This window comes from Podarcis gaigeae (genome assembly GCF_964106915.1).
Source record: "Podarcis gaigeae genome assembly, chromosome: 10".
Lineage (NCBI taxonomy): Eukaryota > Metazoa > Chordata > Lepidosauria > Squamata > Lacertidae > Podarcis > Podarcis gaigeae.
In genome coordinates this window covers 65,454,803-65,476,991 of record NC_139686.1, presented here as the reverse complement: position 1 = coordinate 65,476,991, position 22,189 = coordinate 65,454,803, and positions in this window count along the sequence as shown.

Sequence of the window (22,189 nt, the reverse complement as noted above, 5' to 3'; positions counted from 1 at the left end):
GCAGCAGCGCGGCTTTGCTTCCACGAAAAGAGTGATGAACTCACAGCGCCGCTCCCCCTTTCACGTTCCGGAGCCTCTTACGAGGCTCCTTCCCCGCTTCTGGGGGGGCTCCAGGCGCCCGCCGAGTCCCACGGCCGCAGGCTCGCTCTGCCTGCGGTTTTTCTTGATGGGTCTCCGCTTTGCCGCAGCGGACGACCCTTTTTCGCAGAGCCCCTCTTCACAGCGCGAAGAGGACCGCCATTGCTGTTTCGCGCCGCCTCCGGAAGTCCCTGTGCGGTTTCTTTCAACAGTGATGTTATAGGACTGTGCAACATAAGGTAAAGGTAAAGGGACCCCTGACCATTAGGTTCAGTCGTGACCGACTCTGGGGTTGAGGCGCTCATCTCGCTTTATTGGCTGATGGAGCCGGCATACAGCTTCCGGGTCATGTGGCCAGCATGACTAAGCCGCTTCTGGTGAACCAGAGCAGCGCACTGAAATGCTGTTTACCTTCCCACCAGAGCAGTACCTATTTATCTACTTGCACTTTGATGTGCTTTCGAACTGCTAGGTTGGCAGGAGCAGGGACCGAGTAACGGGAGCTCACCCCGTCGGGGGTATTTGAACCGCTGACCTTCTGATCGGCAAGTCCTAGGCTCTGTGGTTTAACCCACAGCAACATACCCTCCAACAATTCTCCTGTGAAAACAGGGACATCCTAAGGAAAAGCGAGGCATTCCAGGATCAGATAAAAGCCAGGTGTCAGGTTTCAGGGAATCCGATCCACCCCACCCCCCACAGTAGGTTGCCAGGAATAGACAAACAGGGAGAGTTTTTGCCAATGCCTTTTATTTAATATTCACAGAGAGAGGCTTAGAAATGCCCCCTCCATCCCTCCCATTATACGTCATCTCTACGGTGGCTGATTTGTGCCTTCTGCCTCTGTGTTCTCTGCTCTCCTACTTTCAATGCCTGCCGGGTTCTGGGAAAATGGAGGGGTCTGGAATGCTTTCTAAAGACACTGTGTCTGCCAGCTGTCTCTCCCCTGGTGCTTCGTCTTCTTCCTGCTCCTCTCCCACTATTTCCCAGCTCCCCCCCCCAATCTGCCTCTGAGCTATGATCTCCCGCAAACCACTATTGTAAATCTATACTGGCATCCTCTTCACTGGATGGGTCAGGCTGACACCAGGAGGCCTTCTGTAAATCCAGGACTGTCCCTGGAAAATAGGGGCACTTGGAGAGTCTGGTGCTATCCTGACCCAGTGAGCAGTTGAGCCACCAGTAGATGCAGTGTCTGGCCCGACCTCAAGGGAAATCCCACACAATGGTCTCCAAAGTAAACAATGTCTTTGCAAGAACTTTTTGAATTTGCTGTGTACGCTGTTAAAAGTTCAAACCCTTTGCGTCATCTGCACGCAAAGTTTTATTTTTTCAAAAGAAAACTGTATGCCATCTGTTTTCCAGTCCTCTTCAATACAATACTGCATATACTGCAGAAAAAAAATATATCTTCTAGGCTTTCATTACTTTGAAAACCAATTTTTAAAATGTAAGGAGCTTTTACTCACAGTGTGTAATTTACCAATTAATTATTGATTTTGTTTAGTGTAGCCTTATAAAATTGTCCTAAGGTAAAACTATGCTTTGGATGTTTGCATGCTAACAAGGAGACTGTAAACATATTACAATTCTGCTTCGCTCGCCCTTTGCTTTCTTTACTGAGAGATGGCGGATTTCCTCCCTTTCTTCCTAAGATAAAGAATTGTACGACTGGGGAAGATCTCAAGGTGAATAAAACTCACCTTTTGGTAACTACACTATGTTTAAAAAAAGGGAAGCAAATGGAGGAGAGATTCAGACTAAACAGCAGCTTCAAAGCAAAGCAATTTGCTACCAATATTTATACAGTATAATGGAGGCAAAGCAGAACTAACAAAATCCATAGAAAATCTTTCTGAGTGGTTTGCTCGTGGGCAGTAGGATTACAGAAATGAAGTCTGCAAATCCAAATGCATTTGTGATTGCAGAGCTCCCCTGAAATCAATGGCTGAGATTTCGGATCATGGTCACAGTCACCTGCAAGTTACAGCAAAACATCACAAGAGTGCTGATTCTTGAACAACAGATTATTACAGTTATCTTACGATGACAATTTAGGGCCAGCACACATTCATTCATGCAAAGAGATCATGTGAACCCACCTAATTCACGCTTCCCAAGACAGAAATGCAGCTATCCTTCACATATGTAGTTCTTTGAGTTTTGCAATGCAGTTCTCCAACCCAAAAAAGTGTAGAGATATGTATTTATTAGGGGGAAAATATGTAGGAAAAGTGTGTATATCAGTTAAAGTAATATACAGAAATGTATTGTAGTATGGAAAATTGATTGCAAAACTGCATTAAAATATGTATATTAGCAGAAATATATTCGTAATACACTAAAATGCCGAGAACTTTCAGTACCTTTCCCTCCAGAAGTAAAATGGAAATATGGCAAACAGAACTTAAAAGAAAAATGAGGATTTGGGAGGAACTGAAATGGACAGATTAGGCCATGCCTCGTGCAAACCAAGTAATCCAAGGAGGAAATTATCTCCACATGAATAAGTATGACCAGACAACCTCTGTCCAGAAGTGGCCATCAGAAAGACCTGCCTGTGCCAATTCCAGCCAGCAGTGAATTCATTGTGTTAAGCCTAATATCTGTTATCTATCCTATCCTATTATCTATCTTAATATTATCTGTTAATTATGTCACTGAGATTTAAATACTTCAATGGACAGACCTCCCTTCCATGCAAATGTTCTTGAAATCCCAGTTGCATGAGGATATTCTCATGGAAAACCTTAACTAAAACAAGACTAGTTTTAAATAGCAGCGATGGACTTAGGTTGGCTCTGCCATTTCTCCTACAGTGAAAGTTGATCACCAAAGTTTATTGGCATAGATCGGATCTTGTAAGATTATCTATTAAAAAAAACCACATTTTCCTACCCTTATTTTAAAAACATTTATGACTGACAGCTTTCTCAAGCATTTCTTACAAACAAAAGAATCTTACGAATATACCCATTATTACATTTGACACTGCAGTAAAGGCAAAATTGTGTAGGAATAGATTTGAAGAATTTCAAAACTGTTTTTTTTTTTACTTTATAATGTGCTTATTTTTATAGCCACTAAAAAAGAAAATGTTGACTTATTCAGTATACTTGGCCTTCTCAAGTAGCTGAACAACAGCTATACTCTAATTAGTGTAACTACTGTAGCATGGTTGATATGGGCTATTCTCCGTTAAAGCAATTTGCATGATTTGTTTTCTGAATCAAATGTCAGAATGCTTTGTGAACAAGAATACAGCAAGGAAAATGCATTTCAGTAAGGTAAAAAGGTAAAGGACCCCTGGACGGTTAAGTCCAGTCAAAGGCAACTATGGGGTTGCAGTGGTCATCTCGCTTTCAGGCTGAGGGAGCCGGTGTTCGTCCACTGACAGCTTTCCGGGTAATGTGGCCAGCATGACTAAACCACTTCTGGTGCAATGGGACACCGTGACAGAAGCCGGAGCACATGGAAATGCTGTTTAACTTCCCGCCACAGTAGTACCTATTTATCTACTTGCACTGGTGTGCTTTCGAACTGCTAGGTGGGCAGGAGTTGGAACAGAGCAACAGGAGCTCACCCCATTGTGCAGATTCGAACCGCAAACCTTCTGACCAACAAGACCAAGAGGTATGGTCTGAACGTACAGGAGGCCGCCATCTTGCTGAAGCTAAGGAGCAGGCATGGGTTGCCACATGGGACACAGCCTTTAGGCCAGGTTCCAGGTAGATGGGCTGCTGTTGTTTCAGGAGCAAGAGGGGAAGAGGAATGGCATTGGGGGAGTCATAATAGTGAGGATTAATAACTAAATTAAGCAACTGAACTTTAAGCAAAACTGTGTGTTTACTACCTTCTTTAGAAGCCTGTAACATCCACTAGATATAGTAGAATTATTAATAAGTTAACTGATTCCTGGAAGAACATTATCTCCTGACACATCCTTTGTTTTATCAACTTTGCTTCGTAAAATTCATCTTTTCTTATTTGTTCAACTTCTGCCCGAGTCTCCAGGTATCTAAGTTTACTGTCTCACAAAAACCAATACGATAACCCATGGCTGCTATATAGTGTCAGGCTTCAGGGAATTGGCTTCCTCCCCCCTTTGGAAGTAGATAAGCAGAATAAGGGAAGCGGATGGTGCTGTGGTCTAAACCACTGAGCCTAGGGCTTGCCGATCGGAAGGTTGGTGGCTCAAATCCCCATGACTAGGTGAGCTCCCATTGCTCGGTCCCAGCGCCTGCCAACCTAGCAGTTTGAAAGCACGTTAAAGTACAAGTAGATAAATAGGTACTGCTCCAGCAGGAAGGTAAACGGCGTTTCCATATGCTGCTCTGGTTTCGCCAGAAGCAGCTTAGTCATGCTGGCCACATCACCCAGAAAAACTGTCTGCGGACAAACGGCGGCTCCCTCGGCCATTAAAGCGAGATGAGCGCTGCAACCCCAGAGTTGTTCGCAATTGGACTTAACTGTCAGGGGTCCTTTACCTTTACCTTTTAAGCAGAACAAAGCAAAAGGAGTCTTCTGATCAGTTAAAAACAGCAAGAGAACAACAAATCCATTCCCTAGGAATGAGGTGCTCCCAGTTAAGGGTTCCACCCGCTGCCTCCCTAGTCACCCATGTCACTACCACATCTTGTAACCTGATCTTGTAACCACTGTGCTTTCTGTGCTCCCACTTTAACAGCTCTTCGTGACCTTGGGCTGGGTGAATGAATGCTTTCCAGAGACAGTGAATCTGTTAGCTCTCTCTCTCTCTCTCTCTCTCTCTCTCTCTCTCTCTCTCTCTCTCATACACACACAGTATTTCCCAACGTCTGCCTTCTGAACTATGCCCCTCTGCAAACCACTCTTCCAAATCTATACTGTCTTCCTGCTCCTGGGAAGATTCAGGCACCTGAGAAGGAGTGGGGGGAGGGGGAGGGGGAGGCTCCCACCATTCCTCCTCAGCATGGTCCCTGACATATAGAGTGCATTCGTAGGTGGGATCTACTGCAATTGGTAGCCAGATCAGTGGGATCTGCTACAAATTGGTGTCAGCGCTGGGATCCACAACGGAAGGCTTCCTCAGATGGAAGTTTATTCTGTCAAGGCGAGTGACTTCCTTCAGAAGGAAGGAAATCTTCCACAAACAGAGTTTGCTTGGCATTGTGAGATTATTCCCACCAGCATGAGATAATTCTACAGAAGTATTTAAAATGTCTTGGAAGCCTGGACCGATGTGTCCAATATCCTCACACCACCCCCATTTTTTTGGAACCATGTGACGTTAGGATATTTCCATTCCACCTTAAAAGGGAGCAGGCTTTGTGAGTCACAGAGTCTGCGTATTTCCTGTTCACAGGATGTTTATGTTTTCTATTGCTTTCGTTTCTCTCTGTGCCTGAGTAGACCAAAGCAGGCAGTCATGTTTTTTCTTTGTTCTGACCAATGCTGAATAAACTTGTAAATATGCTCTCCTGCTGTGCGTCTTTCGCTGTGCGAATTCTGCTGATAGAGCGTGCATCAGTTCTGGAATGTGGAAGGCTATTTTCTGGAACTCGTGTCGCTAATTGCTGATACTGTATCTACGGGAGATCGATGGATGTCCGGAGTCGACGTGGAGGCAGTGATGGCCTTTGTCTCCCTGGCAGTATCCCAACATGTGCTTCCTCTATTCTTATAACTAAATAAAGTATTAAGGGTTGACTTTATTTTTTAATGCAATGGGACCAAAGGCCCCGTACAAAGAACAATTGCTTCTGGACTAGTGCAGTATTATGTCATTCTAGCATTGCAACACTAATACTAATAATTTATTATTTGTATCCTGCCCATTTGACTGGGTTGCCCCAGTCACTTTGGGTGGCTTCTAGCATCTATAAAAACATAGTAAAACCTTAAACCTTAAAAAGCTTCCCTATACAGGGCTACCTTCAGATGTCTACTAAAATTAGACTAATGTATAATATTCGTCTGCTGCATGTGTGTGGTATCTATATATTTGTTTAGGCTTAGATGTAAAATTCAGTTTCTTCATTTCAAGCTCTGCCTTGATCAAATAGGAGTCCCTAATCCAGTGGCTGGGAGCTGGTCAATGGAATTAGTATAGAATTCTCTTCTGCATGTTTGGTTATTATTACTAAGAAACAGAACCTGGAAGAGAGACATTTTTAAAACCAATAGGATGTTCTGGTCAATATAGGCATTCTAGCAGCAAAGGGCATAAATGTAAAAAAATGGAACAAAACACAATGTTTTACAATCTGGTATGAAAATGTCCTCTGTTTACAGCCAAGTAATCTATCTTAAATGGCTTGTGATCAGGCTGTTAGGCTGGAATACAAAAATCAATTACGCAATGAGGACCTGTGATTTCATAGTCACTACCCCAGACTGGGACGCAGGTGGCGCTGTGGGTTAAAGCCTCAGCGCCTAGGACTTGCCGATCGAAAGGTCGGCGGTTCGAATCCCTGCGGCGGGGTGCGCTCCCGCTGCTCGGTCCCAGCGCCTGCCAACCTAGCAGTTCGAAAGCACCTCCGGGTGCAAGTAGATAAATAGGGACCACTTACCTGCAGGAAGGTAAACGGTGTTTCCGTGTGCGGCTCTGGCTCGCCAGACGCAGCTTTGTCACGCTGGCCACGTGACCCGGAAGTGTCTCCGGACAGCGCTGGCCCCTGGCCTCTTGAGTGAGATGGGCGCACAACCCCAGAGTCTGTCAAGACTGGCCCGTACGGGCAGGGGTACCATTACCTTTACCTTTTACCCCAGACTCAGTTTGCAATGGGGTGTGCAGAACATTCCCTGTCCGAAATGACTGGTGAAACCCTGCTTAGATCAAGCTCTTGGAAGTGCAAAATTTATAGAACCACAGTGTTGGCCCTATGTTAAGGCTGAGTCGCCTGAATAATGTCCTGGTAATATAATGAGAAATCAAGAGGTGGTAGGTTCTATGGTTTGTAGGTAGAAAAATAGGCAGATTTGAAACTTGGCAATGGAGGAAAGGTACATTTGAGGATGGTCCATGCCAAATTTAGGGAAGAAAGGACAAGAAATGGCTTATCTTGAATGAATTAAATGTATGATGAATTGACTTTGGGAAGTTGTGCATATCCTCCTACCTGCCAATGTTTGCTGGGATGGTTTTAGGGGTCTGTACCACGTCTTTTATATGCGTGTTGTTTTTGTCCATGGAGTTTTCTTGGGAGGAATACTGGAGTGGCTTGCCGGTTCCTGCTCCAGGTGGATCACATTTAGCCAGAATTCTCCACTATGATCTGTCTGTCTTGGGTGGCCCTGCATGGCATACTTCATAGCTTCTCTGAGTTATTCAAGCCCCTTCGCCATGACATGGCAGTGATCCATGAATGAGAGCTGGACCATAAAAAAGTCTAATCACCGAAGAATTGATGCTTTTGAATTATGGTGCTGGAGGAGACTCTTGAGAGTCCCATGGACTGCAAGAAGATCAAACTTCTCCATTCTTAAGAAAATCAGCCCTGAGTGCTCACTGGAAGGTCAGATCCTGAAGCTGAGACTCCAAGACTTTGGCCACCTCATGAGAAGAGAAGACTCCCTGGAAAAGACCCTGATGCTGGGAAAGATGGAGGGCACAAGGAGAAGGGGACAACAGAGGACAAGATGGTTGGACAGTGTTCTCAAAGCTACTAACATGAGTTTGACCAAACTGCGGGAGGCAGTGGAAGACAGGAGTGCCTGGTGTGCTCTGGTCCATGGGGTCATGAAGAGTCGGACATGATTAAACAACTAAATAACAACAACCATGTCTTTTGGAAAACTGTTTCCTGTTTTGGGTCAAGGGTAATATATAGGATGTGACATTACTCATGAAGAATATTTGCAGTTTTTCAAAATGTATTGTTTGTGGCCCATGTTAGCCAATAGGATTCCATAACTGTACACCATGGCTCATTCTTCACTTCAGGAAATATTAACCTACTGTACAGGATTTTTGTTCCAGGGTTACAAAACTGACCACAACCCCATATAGGGAATGTACCAAAGGAGAAAGGATGAATGCTTCACCCATGGCTGTGCTGCACTAAGCAGAAAGTTGGATTAGATGTTCCTCACTGTCGCTTTCAACTCTATCATTCTATGTGGATGGTATTGATTGACAGATGAGTATTTGTAAAGTGTTGTCCACAGCTGCCTAGATGCAATGCATCTATCCCAGTGAGCAGACAAATCTGGGACCTAGGACAACCTCACCACCACTGACAGCTCTCCAGCTATATGAAATTTGAATTAACCAGAACATAAGATGCCACACCATATAACATGGTCCTTAACAGCTGCCATTTTCATTGAGTGAACAGGGAAATCCTGGAACATGTTAAACCAAAAGGGTGTTTTTGTTTGTTTGTTTGTTAATTGAATATATACATTCTACCACAGTCTCCCCAGACATTATGGGAGCTAAATTCTCTCTTACAGCAACGAATCTTAATTAATCATGCAACTGCTTTCAGATTTCACTGTTCTGTGGAAATTTAAGCACCACCAACTGTGACAGAATTTATATCAAATGTCACGTGTGTTAGGAACAGGGTTTTCCTTTATTTAGCAGATTGATTAACATATTAAAAAAAAAACTTATCCCTAACATTTTACAGTGGTGCCCCGCAAGACGAATGCCTCGCTAAACGAAAAACCCGCAAGACGAAAGGGTTTTCCGATTTTTTAGCGGCTTCGCAAGACGAATTTCCCTATGGGCTTGCTTCGCAAGACGAAAGCCCATAGGGAAATCTCCGGGGACAGTGGGGAAGCGCAGCGCGCCTTCTCCTCTGTTCCCGGACCTGTCCTAAGGCTTGCGGTGGGAGGTCCGGGAACAGAGGGGAAGGCGCGAAGGGCTTCTCCTCTGTTCCCGGGGCTTGCGGTGGGAGGAGGGTTTTTCCTCTCCACCGCCAACATTCAGAACAGCATTCTGAATGTTGGCGGTGGGGAGGAAAGCCCTCCTCCCACTGCAAGCCTTCAGGACAGGTCCGGGAACAGAGGGGAAGGTGCGCAGCGCTTCTCCTCTGTTCCCGGGGCTTGCGGTGGGAGGAGGGTTTTTCCTCCCCACCGCCACATTCAGAACAGCATTCTGAATGTTGGCGGTGGGGTGGAAAGCCCTCCTCCCACCGCAAGCCTTCAGGACAGGTCCGGGAACAGAGGGGAAGGTGCGCAGCCTGCTGCCCCGCGCGAGGGGCGCTCTTAAGCAGAGCGCCCCTCACGCGGGGCCGACATTCACCGCTTGGAGAGCCCTGCGGGGAAGTCCTGCAGGGTTCCCCAAGCTGCGAATGTCTGCGCCGCGCGAGGGGTGCTCTTCTTAAGAGCGCCCCTCGCGCGGGGCAGCAGGCTGCTATCCGCAGCTTGGAGAGCCCTCTGGACCTCTTCTGAAGGCGGGTGGGGGGCAAAAGTCTTTGTCCCCCCTGCCTGCCTTCCCGGGGGATTTTAAAATGCTGGCGGGCGGCAGCGCTGCCGCCCGCCAGCATTTTAAGATCGCCCCGGACAGCGGAGAAGTCTCCGCTGTCCCGGGAAGGGGGGGGAAGCAAAGACTTTCGCCCCCCCCACGTCGGCCTTCAGAAGAGGTCGGGGGACAGACTGTCCCCAAACCTGGTCTGAAGGCGGTTTCCATAGGAATGCATTGATTGATTTTCAATGCATTCCTATGGGAAACCGTGCTTCGCAAGACGAAAAACTCGCAAGATGAAAAGACTTGCGGAACAAATTAATTTCGTCTTGCGAGGCACCACTGTATGTCTGTTTCTAGGATTCCACCATCTATAGCTGAGCAAAAGATTTTTTTTCCATGCACATATACTTTTGCCTACCCATGTAGACATTCTGTTTTCTCTTGAGGAAACTGGTACATACTGTCTTTTAATAAGGCCCCCTTTCCCTCTCTCCTCTTCTTTCCATTTCTTTTCTTCTTCTGTTTGTAGAAAGCAAATACTTATCCCATTATGCTCTTTTATTCATGAGGAGTGAATTCAGATCCCCTCTCTATTAAAGTATCGGCAGGGAGTCTCCACAACCTCTGGGTTGATTCAGACATAAATGCTGCTTTTTTTGTGCAAGCAAAATTTTTTCCAGAATATTTGTGTGTGTGTGTGTGTGTGTGTGTGTGCGCGCATGAAAAGCTAGTCTGATTCTCTCACTTTCTTCCAAGGGATAAATAAAAGGAAGGAAGACAAAACGACCCAGATCCATTTGTTTACTTTGAAAACAGCTGCCGTTGTCACCCTCTGAACAGTCTTTCCATCCCAGCCAGTTTCTTCAGAAAGTCCCCAGATGCAGCGCGTACTTTAGTGTGAAACCTCCAAGCAAGAGTAGAAAATCAAATCCGCTGTGAATAGGATATTGAAAATCTCTGCTGGAAAGTGATAATGGAGAGGAACATCAAGGTACAAGGGTGGTTCCCGAGGTTTCCCCCTTGGTCCTGACTATTTGGAAAAAATGAAGGAGAGAAGGGAGAAATAGCAGAATGTAATGGTAAGTTTGCTCCTGTTCTCTTTTTTTTATATAAATATTTATTGAAATTTTTTGAATACAATGCATAAATAATAAACAACATTACTTATATCATGACATAGTTTCATGACTTCTTTGGACTCCCTCACGTCTCCCACTCCCACTTACATCGTTATAAATTTTTTTCAAGCAAATTATCATCTTGTTTACAAACTTTATATCCGCTCATTTAAATAGAGTCTAGCAGTTCTCCAGAAGATTCATATTTTCCTTAGTCTCACTTATCATCAAGTTCAAATCTAATTCAGTGGTAGGCAGTTATTTATGATCTAGCATCCTTCTTATCATTCAACCAGATTACAATGTTTTTGTAAGTAAATCTTAAATTTCTTCCAGTCTTCTTCAACCCTCTCTTCCCCCAGGTCTCGAAGTTTGCTCCTGTTCTCCTCTCCCTTCAATGATGACTTTGCTCTTAGCATGTGTGGAACTTCTAGCACCACAGAGCAAAAATAAGCAGTGATGTTCCAAAACAGTGAGAAGAACGTCGTGTTCTACTCAGTTTTGAAGTGAATGGATGTTCAATGGTTGCAAAAATCCCATGGGAGGAAAATGGTCTCCAAACTCATTGTGATCTAGCTGTGCTGGGAACTAGGAGACGTAGGTTTTGACATGATCTCACTGGTACCTGAGGAAAAGTGTACTTATACAATAATATTTATTGGTTGGAATAATCTATGGATTTTAGTCTCTCCTTTTTCCAATCTTAAATTCAGCTCACAGAAGTGTTCATACACACAAAAGCCCATACCAATAACAAACTTACTTGGTCTCTAAGGTGCTACTGGAAGGATTTATTTTATTTTATTTCTGCAGCCATTTGTGATTTTTCATTTTCAAGAATTTTCGAAAATATCCCCACAAAAATGCGCCCAAATTTTTGTTCAAATTTCTTCCAACATTTTTATTTTATGCATCTTTCACTAATATACACATTTTTCTTTTGCAAGCAACAATCTCTAATATAATGCATTTTTATTTTCTCACTAATGTTTGTATAGTTATCCTCAATTCCCCCTGAGATGTGGATTTTTGTACACATTGGTTGGCTGGGGAACTGCGTAGCAAAATTTGGAGAGATTTGTGAATTTCGAAAGATAAATGTGTTTCATTTCACGTGTTGGTTCCAGATGGGAAAATTAGGTAGGTTCTCATTGAGATAAAGCAGAATTGAATTTCACCCCTCATTCCTTTTTTAAATTATTTATTTATTCGATTTTTCAGATTAAAAATTTACAGCTACATATCCAACATACAATATAAGAATAAGATTCCAAGGAATCTCTGGTACTTCCCTCCTCCCTTTGTGGGTACTGTTGTTAATCCAAATCTTTTACCTCTCCATTGTGTCCAAAATTCACCATTAAAGGTTAAAACAAAAGGTAAATGACCCCTGGATGGTTAAGTCCAGTCAAAGGCGACTATGGGGTTGCGGCGCTCATCTCACTTTCAGGCTGAGGGAGCCGGCGTTTGTCCACAGACAGCTTTCCAGATCATGTGGCCAACATGACTAAACTGCTTCTGGCGCAACGGAACACCGTGACGGAAACCAGAGCTCACGGAAACGCCATTTACCTTCCCGCCGCAGCAGTACCTATTTATCTACTTGCACTGGCATGCTTTCGAACTGCTAGGTTGGCAAGAGCTGGAACAGAGCAACGCGAGCTCACCCCTGTTGTAAACAAAATGTCTGCCCTTTTTCCCTTATAGGGTATCCAAGAGCCCATATAGAGTCCTTACATAGGTTACCATTTTGACTCAAGAAATCACTGTTTTATAATTCAAATCTGGAAAAAATAAATAAATACAGTAAATGGACAAAAGTAAACAGATTCACAAAACGTTTAGGGGTATGGGTACTCCTGTGTTTCCCTAGGAGGGGAAAGCAATGGGTCTAGCTAAACAGGATATTTCCATCTCGGGCCAGAGACTTTGGTTATAACATACAACTGGCTGATTGGGAAAAAGTATGGAATGAAAATATGAAATTTACTGCATGCTCGGCGATAAAGGAAAACGTTATGAAAATGGTATATAGATGGTACATTACACCGGTTAAGTTAGCAAAAATGTACAAAACATGTAATAAGTGCTGGAAATGTAAAGAAAAAGAAGGATCATTCTTTCATATGTGGTGGGAATGTAAGAAGGTTAAGGGTTTCTGGGAAATGATATATAATGAGTTGAAAAGGATGTTTAAATATACATTTGTAAAGAAACCAGAAGCCTTTTTGTTAGGAATAACAGGAAGAGAGATTAATAGAAGGGACTATAAACTCTTTCAATATGCAGTAACAGCGGCAAGAATATTAATGCCCCAAAAATGGAAACAAGAGGAACTACCGACACTTGAAGAGTGGAGAATGAAACTTATGGACTACGCAGAACTGGACAAAATGACTGGGAAAATTAGATACCAAAAGGATCACAAATTCATCGAGGACTGGGGAAAGTTTACGGATTATCTGAAAAATATATGTGATGTACAGACAACGTTAGTCGGTTTCAAAGAGGCTTTGTGACTGTTAAAGATATATTGTAAAAAACAACAACAGAGACGATAAGTTAGTATTAACTGGCAATATAAGACTTGGAAAATGTGTAATGAATAGAAAATATGGATGATTGGTGGAGGAGCTGGTGGAAGTACAAAAAACTGGAAATTTGAGAACAGGATTGTGCTGATTAAGTTGTAAAAGAAAATTTAATAAAAAATTATTTTCTAAAAAAAGGATATTTCCATCTCTTTAAGGACTGCGAAGTTTTTCTCTTTAGAGTCATGAAAACCCAAGACAAGCTGCTGCATAGGAAGGCTTTTGTGAGGAGTCAATACAGAGCGTTTTATCTCAGAGTCTTGTTCACACAATTATGTCTGAGTTGATTTGCCATTATCAGGAGTCAGGATGACCTTGCTATTTTAGTGTGAGAATGCTAATGATTCCAGATCTTCCCTTTTAGCTCACTGTATAAATCTCAGGCATTTAGCTTTAAAGCAGAAAATGTGTTAAAGTGGCCTTGGAATGGCGAGCAATCATGAGCTGTTAATTCTGCCAGATCTTTCTTTTCAATACACATCAGAGTGGTGCAGATAAAGAAGTGTGCTAGACAACTTCTAGGTCCTTTAATCAAACACTTCATGATGTTCTAACCTCTGTTTAGATCAGTTACATTCTTTAGATCATGGGAGGCAAAGTAAAGGTAAAGGTACCCCTGCCTGTACGGACCAGTCGTGTCCGACTCTAGGGTTGTGCGTTCATCTCACTTAAGAGGCCGGGAGCCAGCGCTGTCCGGAGACACTTCCGGGTCACGTGGCCAGCGTGGCAAAGCTGCTCTGGAGAGCCAGCACCAGCGTCGCACACGGAAACACCGTTTACCTTCCCGCTATAAAGTGGTACCTATTTATCTACTTGCACTTAGGGGTGCTTTCGAACTGCTAGGTGGGCAGGAGCTGGGACCGAATGACGGCTCATCCCGCCGTGGGGATTTGAACCGCCGACCATACGATCGGCAAGTCCTAGGCACTGAGGTTTTACCCACAGCGCCACCCGCGTCCCTCTCATGGGAGGCAAACTAAGGCCCAATTGCCTTCTAAATCCGACCCACAGAAGGTCCAGGAATTAGCGTGTTTTACATGAGTAGAATGTATCCTTTTATTTAAAATGCATCTCTGGGTTATTTGTGGGGCCTGCCTCATTTGAGTCAAAATGAGAGTATCTGTTGTAAACAAAATCTGCTCTTCTTCCCTTATGGGATATCCAAGAGCCTGTATAGAGTCCTGAAGTGGGTTCCCTATCGGTAGAAGAAAATAACAGAGGCCAACCAGAGAAGATTGAGAAGCAAAACAGCTAGTAAGCCTGATCGTTATCAAAGTTGTTGCAACAGGGTGCTCCCCTCTCACGCAGGAGGATGGAGGAAGACCCAGAACCAAGGTGTGCCTGCCCTTATATTGACATTTTAAATTCCCTGCCCTGGAGCTCAAGACCACCCCTCCATACATACATCACAGAAGGGGTGTAACCCAAGACCACCCCCTACAAACATCATACCTACATCACAGAAAAGGCGGTCTACAAGAGAAATTTGAGTGTTATTGTTTTTCCTGTCTGGCAGGTTATCTGATAATGCCTTATCTGATTGCCTTTCCTGGCCATTCCTTTGAGATGGTGATTACCCAGTTCCTGAGAAAATCGGAAGGTTCCCTCACCCCCTCCCTCCTTGCAGAGAAAACTGGCTCCCAGTATGTTTCCAAGCACAATTCAAAGTGTTCGTGCTGACCTTTAAAACCCTAAATGGCCTCGGCTCAGTATATGTGCTGACCTTTAAAACCCTAAATGGCCTCGGCTCAGTATATCTCCACCCCCATCGTCCACTGAGATCCAGCGCCGAGGGCCTTCTGGAGGTTCCCTCCCTGCAAGAAGTGAGGTTACAGGGAACCAGGCAGAGGGCCTTCTCGGTAGTGGCGCCTGCCCTGTGGAACGCCCTCCCACCAGATGTCAAGGAAATAAACAACTACCTGACTTTTCAAAGACATCTGAAGGCAGCCCTGTTAGGGAAGTTTTTAATGTTTGATGTTTTATCGTGTTTTTAATATACTGTTGGGAGCCACCCAGAGTGGCTGGGGAAACCCAGCCAGATGGGCGGGGTGTAAATTATTATTATTACTATTATTACTACTACTCCGAGTATAGGGTGGTATATAAATTCAGTAAATAATAATAAATAATAATTTGATTTCATAGCCTGCTTATTGGTTTCCCAGAGTTATCTGGCTAGCCAAATAGGATGATGGACTTGGAGAGATCTTGTAGTTTTATGCAGCCAAGAAGAAGAAGAAGAAGAAGAAGAAGAAGAAGAAGAAGAAGAAGAAGAAGAAGAAGAAGAAGAAGAGTTTGGATTTGATACCCCGCCTTTCACTTCCCTTCAGGAGTCTCAAAGTGGCTAACATTCTCCTTTCCCTTCCTCCCCCACAACAAACAGTCTGTGAGGTGAGTGGGGCTGAGAGACTTCAAAGAAGTGTGACTGGCCCAAGGTCACCCAGCAGCTGCATGTGGAGGAGCGGGGAAGCGAACCCGGTTCCCCAGATTACGAGACTACCGCTCTTAACCACTACACCACACTGGCTCTCAGCCAAGTAGGGGTTATATTACCCACATGCACCTCAACATGATTTGAAGGCAAGTGGCAGCCCCAGGACCTTTCATTTCAGAAATTAAGCGCCCATAGCTCATACTGGACTCATTCTTAATCAGCTGCGCATTAGAGCTATATGCTGCAGGATCACATTATCATTATTATTATTTATTTGATTTTTATACCATCCTTTATCAAAAGATCCCAGGTTGGTGTCAATTTTTATTTAAAATTACTTCTATTTTTCTTTTAATATCCCAAACTGGCCTTGGCTCAGCATGACTGGGCTCATAAAACTGAAACATTCCTAACCTTGAAGGAAAGATCAGGTCGACTGATGATTAGGCTAATAAACTGGAATATAAAATTATTGGATTGAAACAGACAATGAGAACTTTAAAAGTAAGTTTAACTGGCGTAGTTATAAATGTGAACACTTCTTTACACCATCAAACAGATGCAAGAGAGAGTACAGTATGTGGAATCCTATTCCCATTTAATTTTTTTAATATTAATGTTATACATACAAGGTACTATTTTCCCATTCCTGTAAATCTGGCATTGCTGCTGCTGTAGCACAAACAGTTGTTTTAGGAGCAACAGCTAAGATGGTACCCTTCAGTATGTCACTTGTCATAAAATAATAATAATAATAATAATAGTAATAATAATAATAATAATAATAATAATAATAATAATAATAATTGCCTGTTCCTATTAGTTGTTCCATGGGACACGGGTTACGCTGACCTGGAAGCTGTGTGCTGGCTCCCTCGGGCAATAAAGTGAGATGAGTGCCACAACCCCAGTGTTGGCCATGACTGGACCTAATGGTCAGGGGTCCCTTTACCTTTTATTAGATGTTCCTACTAGCTGAAATTTCTCAGGAGTTAGGAAATCACCTTACCCCCACAGTCTTACTTGAGATATTGAATTGAATGCAGCTTTCAGATCATATAGCATATAGCACGCCACCTGGTTTCTTAACATACCATATTTTTTGTGTATAAGACAATTTTTATTATTATAAAAATGTTTAAAATTGGGGGCCGTCTTATACATGGATAGTGCAGAGGGGGGATTGGCAGTTGGTGGCTGTGGCTAGGCCTGATGGCGATTGGCTGCTTCTGTATTCCCTCCCCCCAAGCTTAACAACTCTAGGCCATCTCCCCCCATTTCCTTATTTTGGAGTCCCAAAAATAGGGGTCATCTTATACACAGGGGCGTGTTATACACAGAAAAATATGATACTTATCTATAAAATGGGCTAGTACAAAGCAATGATCTGTAGTAGATCTGCCTTGTCCAAATCCTGCTTGCTTTTCAGCAAGAATAGCTTCATCGGTTATCCAATCAACTAGCTTATTGTAAAGATGCTTTGGGTATAATTTGCTAATTGTTGCTGCTTAGTCGTTTAGTCATGTCTGACTCTTCGTGACCCAATGGACCAGAGCTGGCCAAGTACTCCTGTCTTCCACTGCCTCCCGCAGTTTGGTCAAACTCATGCTGGTAGCTTCAAGAACACTGTCCAACCATCTCGTCCTCTGTCTTCCCCTTCTCCTTGTGCCCTCCATCTTTCCCAACATCAGGGTCTTTTCCAGGGAGTCTTCTCTTCTCATGAGGTGGCCAAAGTATTGGAGCCTCAGCTTCAGGATCTGTCCTTCCAGTGAGCACTCAGGGCTGATTTCCTTAAAAATGGAGAGGTTTGATCTTCTTGCAGTCCATGGGACTCTCAAGAGTCTCCTCTAGCACCATACTTCAAAAGCACCAGTTTTTCGGCGATCAGCCCTTCCCCGTATTCGCACTGCCCACAAATGGGAGGCAGAATTTGAGAGGATTTCTATGCACAGCTCTTGGCAAGGCAAATAGCACAATGGGAAGAAGCAGGGCACTCCCAGACTATCATTATTTTCCACAGAATACAAATACAGGCAAATTCTTACTGGCAAATTCAGCTTGCACAGCAAACACCTGCTTCCTCCAAAGACTGTGGACTTTTTTGTGATAGTTGCCTTTGCTTTATTTTCAATGTGCCTAGGGTGTTAAATTCCTTTTGTTAAGGCCCTCTTGTCTTTAACGGCGACAGCCATGTTATTTCCACTTGGGACCGTCTATTTCATAGAATCATAGAATCATAGAATCATAGAGTTGGAAGAGACCACAAGGGCCATCGAGTCAAACCCCCTGCCAAGCAGGAAACACTATCAGAGCACTCCTGACATATGGTCGTCAAGCCTCTGCTTAAAGACCTCCAAAGAAGGAGACTCCACCACACTCCTTGGCAGCAAATTCCACTGTCAAACAGCTCTCACTGTCAGGAAGTTCTTCCTAATGTTTAGGTGGAATCTTCTTTCTTGTAGTTTGGATCCATTGCTCCATGTCCGCTTCTCTGGAGCAGCAGAAAACAACCTTTCTCCCTCCTCTATGTGACATCCTTTTATATATTTGAACATGGCTATCATATCAATTTCCTCCTTCTTTTCTTCAGCACCAAGGTCAGATGTCTCATCTTTGCTTTAAGGCCTGTGGCCTTAATAAAAGCAAAGAGAGCTTTTACTCATCTTGCATGACATAAGGAGATTCTGGTCATCGTAAGCATTGTATTATACAGAAAAAAAGGCATGGAATCCTCATTCATCATTTTCACTTGTTCTGTTTTTGTTATTATTATTTCTTGCTATGAAAGGGATACTTAGTTTTATGCAATGTAATGTGTGAAGCTGCTCTTCTTCAGCAATAAGATCTTACATTGCAATAATAATAATAATAATAATAATAATAATAATAATAATAATAATAATAATAATAATATTTTTTATATACCCCGCCCATCTGGCTGGGTTTCCCCAGCCACTCTGGGCGGCATCCAGCAAAATAACAAAATACAATAATACATCAAATATTAAAAGCTTCCCTAAACAGGACTATGCATACAATATAATCTGAAATTATTCAAATTACCGAATTTACTTTTTCTTGGTACAGATTAGACTTTATATATGCATATAACTTCAGTGTGCTTCTAACTACCAACACAGAGGGTTGTTTATTACATGCTTATTTGTTTATTACATGCTGTGCTTAAACTCTTTTTTTTTTTGCCTCCTTCACAATTATTCTACTTAAAATCAGAATTTTAATTAAATTTTATTTTTCTTCTTCTGGAGTGTTTATTTGGTTTCTCTTCACTCACACCAGATTGAATGGAATGCTGTTGCTTCTTAGATTATTTGCATGGAAGGACTGTAGAATTACTTATTACTGAGTGAAGCGCTGATTAAATCCATAATTAAGGAATGAGCCACACCAGGTTGTGCATCCACTGTTTTATTGCCACCTACGTAGGGAGCATTATAATGCGCAATGTGAAACCAAGAGTTTTTGCTATCCTAGGGTAGATTGTAAGTGGAAGATGGAATTGAATGTTGACTTAATAAAAGAAAACTCATGCTTTCTGTTTGCAGCATCTTGGGATCATACTGGGTTTAATACTAATTTTAAAAAATGCTAGTTATACAATGGAATAATAAAAAAAAGATGTACTTTCACAGAATGGATTCAGCCTTCCTAGCAAAATCCATTTACCCAACAGTTCTGCATCCTAGTGTCCTTATTGAATCTTGCTATTTCTTGACAAGACTACTGCACATAGACCCTGGTCCAGGAAGTTGTGTTGGGATTCCATTCCACCTTTTGCTGCAGATATGTGATTTGTTTCATGTCACATGTCTGTTTACATTCCAGCACAGATTGCTGGCATGAGCGGAACTTCCACTCTTTTGCTTTTCAGTCTCCAAGAAGACGGCAAGGAGAGATGCCACATTTTCTTTGTCCTGATGTATGTGTAATAAATGCATAGTTTAGTATGTGTCTACAGCCTCAAGCCTCTTCTGTTACGCAGTTTACACTGCTAAGTAATGTGTGCTCAAGCCTGCAAGCTTGAGTCACAGATGCATGTCAGAGCAGAGGTTGATGCATCTCCGCAGCGGAAAAGCTGAGAAGAGGAGAGACGCTCCAGCTGGGGCTGAGCCAGCTGGCTTTTCGACCCCCAGTTCCAACAAGTTGTACTATGGTCCTGCATTCATGAACAGGAGTTGTGTTTTCTGTTGATACTTGTATTCTTGTAATACTTTGAGGCTTTTTGTGTGATCCTGGTTAAAATGAACTTGTGCAACAAATATCAAGCATTTTTATAGTTGAGATAAAGACTACAAAATACGTTAAGTTGTATGCCCTAGAGCTGGGGTCCCCAATGTAGTGTCTCGGACACCTCCTCTCAAGACCCTTGCCCTTTCCTTTTTTTGGGGGGGGGGGGAACTTGAGCAGAGGTTTCTTGCTTTTATCTGCTTTTTTGTGGGTGTAGCTGTCTTGCCTGTGTTTATTTGGGGAGATTATTAGCATCACCTCTATCTATTCTGTGAAATTGATACTTCATGCTTCCAGGGATGTGGGTGGCGCTGTGGTCTTAACCACAGAGCCTGGGGCTTGCCGACCGGAAGGTCGGCGGTTCGAATCCCCACGACGGGGTGAGCTCCCGTTGCTCGGTCCCTGCTCCTGCTAACCTAGCAGTTCGAAAGCATGTCAAAGTGCAAGTAGATAAATAGGTACCACTCTGGCGGGAAGGTAAACGCGTTTCCATGCGCTACTCTGGTTTGCTTAGTCATGCTGGCCACATGACCCGGAAGCTGTACACCGGCTCCCTCAGCCAATAAAGCGAGATGAGCACCGCAACCCCAGAGTTGGTCACAACTGGACCTAATGGTCCAGTTTACCTTTACCTTAAAGAAACTTCAAAGATTTTGAAATGTGTCCCCCAATAAAACATTTTCCTAGAGCGAAATACTACTCATGATGCAATTTATCTGAGAACAAAAAAAGCCTTCAGAAATGCCTGTGTTGTCCATGCAGTGCAGTCTTTTTAGTTATGGCATGCTGTCAAGAAGATATTTCACTTTATTTTATTTTTTTATAATAATATTTATTAACATTTCAAAAAATTACAAACATAAGAAAAAAGAAAGAAAATAATAAAACAAAAAATTACAAAAAACTGAAAAATAAAAAAGTTAAAAACAAATCAGTTTTTCCATAGCTTATCTTTCATTTACTTGTTTCCTTGACCTCCTCACACCTTCCTTTTTTCTGTTCTAGTTCAATTAGATAATTCAGCAAATCCTTCCCATCTTTGTTTTTATCTTAATCATTTATCTTAATATGTTATGGCTTTACATTCTCACCTGTTGACAGCCCATTTTTACATACTCCTTTATAACATTACTGCTAAAACCACATAACTTCATTCCAGCATCCTTCTAACATTCCTTAATTTTGCAGTGTTTCTGTAGATAGTCTTTAAACTTCTTCCAACCTTCTTCTACCAATTCTTCTCCCTGGTCTCGGATTCTGCCAGTCATTTCCGCCAATTCCAAGTAATCCATCACCTTCATCTGCCATTCTTCCTTGGTGGGTAAATCTTGTGCCTTCCAATACTTTGCGATGAGTATTCTTGCTGCTGCTGTAGTGTACATAAAGAAAGTTCTGTCCTTCTTTCGCACCAATTGGCCGACCATGCCCAGGAGAAAGGCCTCTGGTTTCTTCAAAAAGGTATATTTAAATACCTTCTTCATTTCATTATAGATCATTTCCCAGAAAGCCTTGATCCTTGGGCATGTCCACCATAGGTGAAAGAATGTACCATCAATCTCTTTACATTTCCAACATTTATTATCAGGCAAATGATATATTTTTGCAAGCTTGACTGGTGTCATGTACCACCTGTATATCATTTTCATAATATTCTCTCTTAAGGCATTACATGCCGTAAATTTCATACCTGTGGTCCATAACTGTTCCCAGTCAGCCAACATAATGTTGTGTCCAACATCTTGTGCCCATTTAATCACTTTATGTTGTCCCAAACAGAATTTGCCAGTGGTGAAAAGTGCTAAATTCAGTTCTCTACTTTGTCTAACTGGCTATTATGCAGTTACTACAAATTAGAGCAACGAGAACTTTGGGATGTTATTTGGTGAAATGCATTGGTTCTTGAATGCATTTTTTTAAAAAAAACACCCTGAAGGTCCAATCCAAGAAGCTTTGGTTCACATCTGTTGGATAATGTTTTGCCACAGGTCTGCTCCAATTGTCAGTTCCCTGGCAGAGTTCAAGGGAGTTATCTATTGCCTTCTGTCACCAAAAATTGCTGGGCCATTGTACCTCCTGCCTCTCAGGAAGAACATCATGGCAAATGGGAGAGCATCAGTCAGTGAACATGCAGCCTGCTTTCTTTCTTATCCTTTCCCCTTCCTGTTCCTCTTTCCTTTTGTATTTTTTTATTATATTGTAAGCTTGCAGGTGGCACTGTGGGTTAAACTACAGAGCCTAGGGCTTGCCGATCAGAAGGTCGGCAGTTCAAATCCCCACGACGGGGTGAGCTCCCATTGCTCCTGCCAACCTAGCAGTTCAAAAG